Below are 6000 nucleotides of genomic sequence, written 5' to 3' on the forward strand. Positions count from 1 at the left end.
ATGTGGTAGCTGAGCAGGACTTGGGACAGGCGGGTTTGGAGTGAGACTACTGTGACGCGTTTAAGGCTCTGTTTGATGGTGTGTGCTGCCCGCTCTGCCTGCCCATTGGAGGCTGGTTTAAATGGGGCCGAGGTGACATGTTTGATCCCATTGCGAGTCATGAATTCTTTAAATTCGGCACTGGTGAAACATGGCCCGTTGTCACTGATCAGTATGTCAGGCAGGCCATGGGTGGCAAACATGGCCCTCAGGCTTTCAATGGTGGCGGTGGCGGTGCTTCCCGACATTATTTCACGTTCAATCTATTTTGAAAAAGCATCCACCACCACCAGGAACATTTTACCGAGAAACGGGCCCGCATAGTCGACATGGATCCTCGACCATGGTCTGGAGGGCCAGGACCACAAACTAAGTGGCGCCTTTCTGGGCGCGTTGTTCAACTGAGCACATACGCTGCATTGCCGTACACAGGACTCTAAGTCAGAATCGATACTGGGCCACCACAGGTGGGATCTGGCTATCGCTTTCATCATTACGATACCCAGGTGTGTGCTGTGGAGATCCGAGATGAACATCTCCCTGCCCTTTTTTGGTCGCACTACGTGGTTACCCACAACAGGCAGTCTGCCTGAATAGTCAGCTCGTCCTTTCAACACTGGAACGGCTTGATTGGCTCTTGTATTTCAACGGGGATGCTGGCCCAGTTCCCATGCAGTACACAGTTTTTTTACCAGGGACAGCAGAGGATCTTGGCTGGTCCAAGTCCTAATCTGGCAGGACGTGACAGGTGATTTATAATTTTCAAAAGCTTCCATGACCATCAACAAGTCGGCGGGCTGTGCCACCCTCAACAAGTTTGCAGGCTGCGCCATTTCCACCCTCGTGGTGGGCAATGGTAGCCGACTGAGAGCAGCCGCACAGTTCTCGATGCTTGGCCTGTGGCGGATGGTATCGTTAGACGCTGATAGCGCAAGTGTCCAACTTTGTATGCGGGTTGAGGCATTAGTATTTATCCCCTTGTTTTCAGCGAACAGGGATTTGAGGGGCTTGTGATCGGTATTCAGCTAAAATTTGAGGCTAAACAGGTACTGATGCATTTTCTTTACCCCGAACACACACGCTAATGCCTCTTTCTCAATCATGCTGTAGGCCCTCTTGGCCTTAGCAAGCTCCTGGAAGCAAAGGCGACAGGTTGCAACTTCCCCGCAACGTTAGCTTGTTGTAATACATACCCGACTCCATACAACGACACGTCACATGCTAGCACAAGTCTTTTACACGGGTTATACAATACAAGCAGCTTGTTGGAGCATAAAATGTTTCTGGCTTTCTCAAAAGCAATTACTTGTTTTTGTTCCCCATACCCAGTTCTCACCTTTGCACAATAACACATGTAGGGACCCTAAAATGGTGCTTAACCCCAGTAGGAAGTTACTAAAATAGTTGAGGAATCCCAGAAACGACCGCAGCTCTGTAACGTTCTGTGGCCTGGGCGCGTTCCTGATAGCCTCTGTCTTGGCGTCTGTGGGCCGAATGCCGTCCGCCACGATCTTTCTCCCCAAAAACTCCACTTCTGTTGCCATGAAGACACATTTCGACCTCTTCAGCTGCAGCCCTACGCGATCCAGTCACTGGAGGACCTCCTCCAGGTTTTGTAGGTGCTCGGCGGTGTCCCGACTCGTGATCAATATGTTGTCCTGAAAGGCCACCGTGTGTGGTACCGACTTGAGTAGGCTCTCCATGTTTCTCTGTAAGATTACTGCAGCCGACCAAATTCCAAACAGGCATCTGTTGTAGATGAACAGTCCCTTGTGCGTGTTGATGCAGGTGAGGCTCTTCGAAGACTCCTCCAGCTCCTGCGTCATGTAGGCCGAAGTCAGGTCGAGCTTGGTGAATGTCTTGTCTCCTGCCAGTCGCAAATAGGTCGTCTGCCTTAGGTAGCGGGTATTGGTCCTGTAGCGAGAAACGATTAATAGTTACTTTATAATCGCCGCAAATCCTGACCATGCCATCACTTTTGAGTACTGGAACAATCGGGCTGGCCCACTCACTGAATTCCACCGGGGAGATGATACTCTCACGTTGCAGCCTGTCCAGCTCTCTCCGCTCTCTCCCTGATTATGTGAGGTCCGCTCGTGCCTCGTGGTGAATGGGTCGTGCCTCTGGGACCAAGTAGATCCGTACCTTCGCCCCGGAAAAATTTCCAATGACTGGCTCAAAAATGGAGGGAAATTTGTTGAGAACCTGGGTACATGAGGCCTCATCGACATGTGATAGCACTCGGATATCATCCCAGTTCCAGCGGATTTTGCCCAGCCTGCTCCTTCCAAGCAGTGTGGGGCCATCGTCTGGGACAATTCAGAGTGGCAGTTCGTACACCGTGCCCTTGTAGGTGACCTTGACCATGGCGCTGCCCAGGACAGTGATAAGCTCTTTGGTGTACATTCTCAGTTTCGTGTGGATGGGGCTCAGAGCTGGTCTGAATGTCTTATTGCATCACAGTCTCTCAAACATCTTTTTACTCATGGTGGATTGGCTAGTGCCAGTGTCCAGTTCCATGGCTACGGGTAAGCCATTCAATTTTAAGTTTAGCATTATAGATGGACATTTCGTCGCAAATGTGTGCACCCCGTGTACTTCAGCATCTGCCTCCTCTCTCTGAGGCTCGAAACTGCTTTGATCCACCATGGAACAATCTTCCACTGCCATGTGCTGGTTAGCAGGTTTTGCAGAGCTTACAGCTCATTTGCAAACTTGTTGGAGGTGCCCCATTGTTCCACAGCTCTTGCAAACATACCCTTTGAAGCGGCATGAATATGCTGAATGAAGGCCTCCACAATGCCAACAAGATTTGAATTACCTTGCATTCATCCTTTGTTGGGGACTCTAAGTCATCTGGGTCACCTGAGGCCTGTTGGCGGTTGCAGACTCGTGGATTCTGCCCTGTACATTTCTGCTCACAAACACAGTTCCAGTTAACTTACGAACAATGCTAGCAACTCGTGTGCTGAGAGATTTGTTTGGTGTTATCACTGGTGGACATAAACGCCTGTGCTATCGCAATGACCTTGCTGAGGGTCGGTGTTTCTACAGTCAAAAGCTTTCGTAGGATGGTCTCGTGGCCAATGCCCAGTACAAAAAAAATCTGAGCATTTGCTCCAGCTAGCCATCAAACTCACATTGTCATGCAAGTCGCCTTAGCTCGGCGATGTAGCTCGCACTTCCTGACCTTCAGATCGCTGGCACGTGTAGAACCGATACCTCGCCATCAGCACGCTCTCCCTCCGGCTAAGATGCTCCCGAACCAGTGTACACAGCTCCTCATATGACTTATCTGTGGGTTTCACTGGAGCCAGAAGATTCTTCATGAGGCTGTAGGTCGGTGCCCCGCAGACTGTGAGGAGGACCGCTCTCCTTTTTGCGGCGCTTCCTTCTCCGTCCAGCTCATTGGCTACAAATTACTGGTCTAGCCATTTGACATAAGCTTCCCAGTCCTCACCCTCCGAGAACTTCTCCAGGATGCCCACAGTTTGCTGCATTTTTGCATTGGATTCGTATTCTCGTCGCCAGTTATTGTGTTCCTAACACAGATAAGGCTGCACACAGAGAGGTTAAAGTAACAGTGACCTCAGTCTTTAATAAGACACTCCAGAGTGAGGAACAGGCCTTAGGGGCCGGCTTATATACAGTGCTCCCAAGGGATGCTGGGATCCCTTGGGACTTCAGGGGATGAGCTCCCTGGTGGCGGAACATGGAAGTGCATGCTTTACAGATACACAACAGTTCAGGTCTAGGGTGAGGCCTCGGGTCATGTCTAGGGTCAGGTCTGGAGGCAGGTCTAAGTTCAGGTCTAGGGTCAGGTCTATGGACAGATCTGGGGTCAACTCTAGTGTGAGGTCTGGGGTCAGGTCTAGGGTCAAGTCTAGGATCAGTTTTAGGTTCAGATCTAGGATTAGGTCTAGGTTCAGGTCTGGGGGCAGGTCTAAGGTCAGATCTGGGGTCAGGCCTCGGGTGAGGTCTGGGGGCAGGTCTAGGGTGTGGTCTGGGGTCAGGTTTAGTGTCAGGTCTAGGGTCAGGTCTAGGTTCAGGTCTAGGGTCAGCTCTAGGGTGAGGTCTGGGATCAGGTCTAGGGTCAAGTCTAGGATCAGTTCTAAGTTCAGGTCTAGTATTAGATCTAGGGTCAGGTCTGGGGGCAGATCTAGGGTCAGGCCTACGGTAAGTTCTATGGTCAGGTATAAGTCAGGCCTAGGGTCATATCTAGGGTCAGCTCTAGGGTGAGGTCTGGGGTCAGGTCTATGGTCAAGTCTAGGATCAGTTCTAGGTTCAAGTCCGGGGGCAGGTCTAGGATCAGTTCTAGGTTGAGGTCTAGGATTAGGTCTAGGATCAGGTCTGGGGGCAGGTCTAGGGTCAGGTCTAGGTTCAAGTCTAAGGTCAGGTCTAGGGTGAAGTCTGGGGTCAGGTCGAGGATCAAATCTAGGGTCAGGTCTAGGTTCAGGTCTAGGTTCAAGTCTATGGTCAGGTCTAGATTCAGGTCTAGGTTCAGGTCTAAGTTCAGGTCTAGGGTGAGGTCTGGGGTCAGGTCGAGGGTCAAATCTAGGGTCAGGTCTAGGTTCAGGGCTAGGGTGAGGTCTATGGTCATGTCTAGGTTGTGGTCTGGGTCAGGTCTAGTGTAAGTTCTAGGGTCAGGTCTAGGGTCTGGTCTAGCTTCAGGTCGAGGGTCAGTTCTAGGGTGAGTTCTAGGGTCTGGTCTAGCTTCAGGTCGAGGGTCAGTTCTAGGGTCAGGTCTAGGGTGAGGTCCAGGGTGAGACCTAGGGTCAGGTCTAGGGTCAAGTCTAGGGTCAAGTCTAGGGTCAGGTCTAGGGTCAGGTCTAGGGGCAGGTCTAGGTTTAGATCTAGGGTGAGGTCTTGGGTCAGATCTAGGGTGAGGTCTAGGGTCTGGTCTGGGGTCAGGTGTAGGGTCAGGTTTAGAGTCAGTTCTGGGGTCAGGTCTAGGGTCAGGTCTAGGGTCAGGTCTAGGGTCAGGTCTAGGGTCAGGTCTGGGGCCAGGTCTAATGCCAGGTCTAATGCCAGGTCTAGGATCAGGTCTAGGGTCAGTTCTGGGTTCAGGTCTAGGTTCCAGTCTGCAGTCCAACAGTAAGGAGGGTGGTTCGCCAAGTGAGGCTGCACATCTTCGTTGCCTTTTAATAAATTTTTCACGATTTCAAGGTAGCCAAAGTGAAAGGAAACATGGGGAGGGGCATTCGTCAGTCTCATGTGGTGAATATCTCCTGTGATACAGCTCTGCAACCTGTTTGATTCTGTTCAGTGTTGTGTAGATTCGCCTTCAGTAGAACTGAATGGGTTTGTTGCTGTTTTGTTATTCGGAACCTTGCAGCGATGGCAAGCTGCATGTTTCCAAAGAAATCATCCAACTATCAGGGATGGAAAGCTCGATGAAGGAATACAGCTTCAGCGAAACATCTTCCCACGCAGGACACCTTCAGTGAGAGTGTCCCATTATACCAGCTATCGTGTGTAATGGCCAAATCATGCTCGCTATAAATGATGGGAAATGTGCTAAAATATTGACTATAAATATGAAAAACAAAGTTTAGTTCTCCTGGTGGTAAGGTTGGTAAATGCTCCACTGCTATGGAGCGATGCAGATCAGGAAGCAAGAAAGAAAGAAAGACTTGCATTTATACCGCAACTTTCATGACCTCAGGACATTCTAAAGCACTTTCCAGCCAATGAAACACTTTTTGACATGTATTCACTGTTGTAATTTAAGAAACGCAGTGGCCAATTTGCGCCCAGCAAGCTCCCACAAACAGCATTTATTGCCATTGCAGCATGTGGGGAGCTTTAAAGGCAGGGGTCAAGAGTGGGGGGAGATGGGTGTGGGGTATGGCAGGGGGCGGGGAAGAGGAAGGGAAATACAAGAATTCAGAAGAATTACAATATTTCTGGCATGGAAAGTCTCTTGCTTATTATTTTATTTTGGCTACAACCACTGTGTAT

The sequence above is a fragment of the Pristiophorus japonicus genome, chromosome 6 (assembly GCF_044704955.1).
Source record: "Pristiophorus japonicus isolate sPriJap1 chromosome 6, sPriJap1.hap1, whole genome shotgun sequence".
Lineage (NCBI taxonomy): Eukaryota > Metazoa > Chordata > Chondrichthyes > Pristiophoridae > Pristiophorus > Pristiophorus japonicus.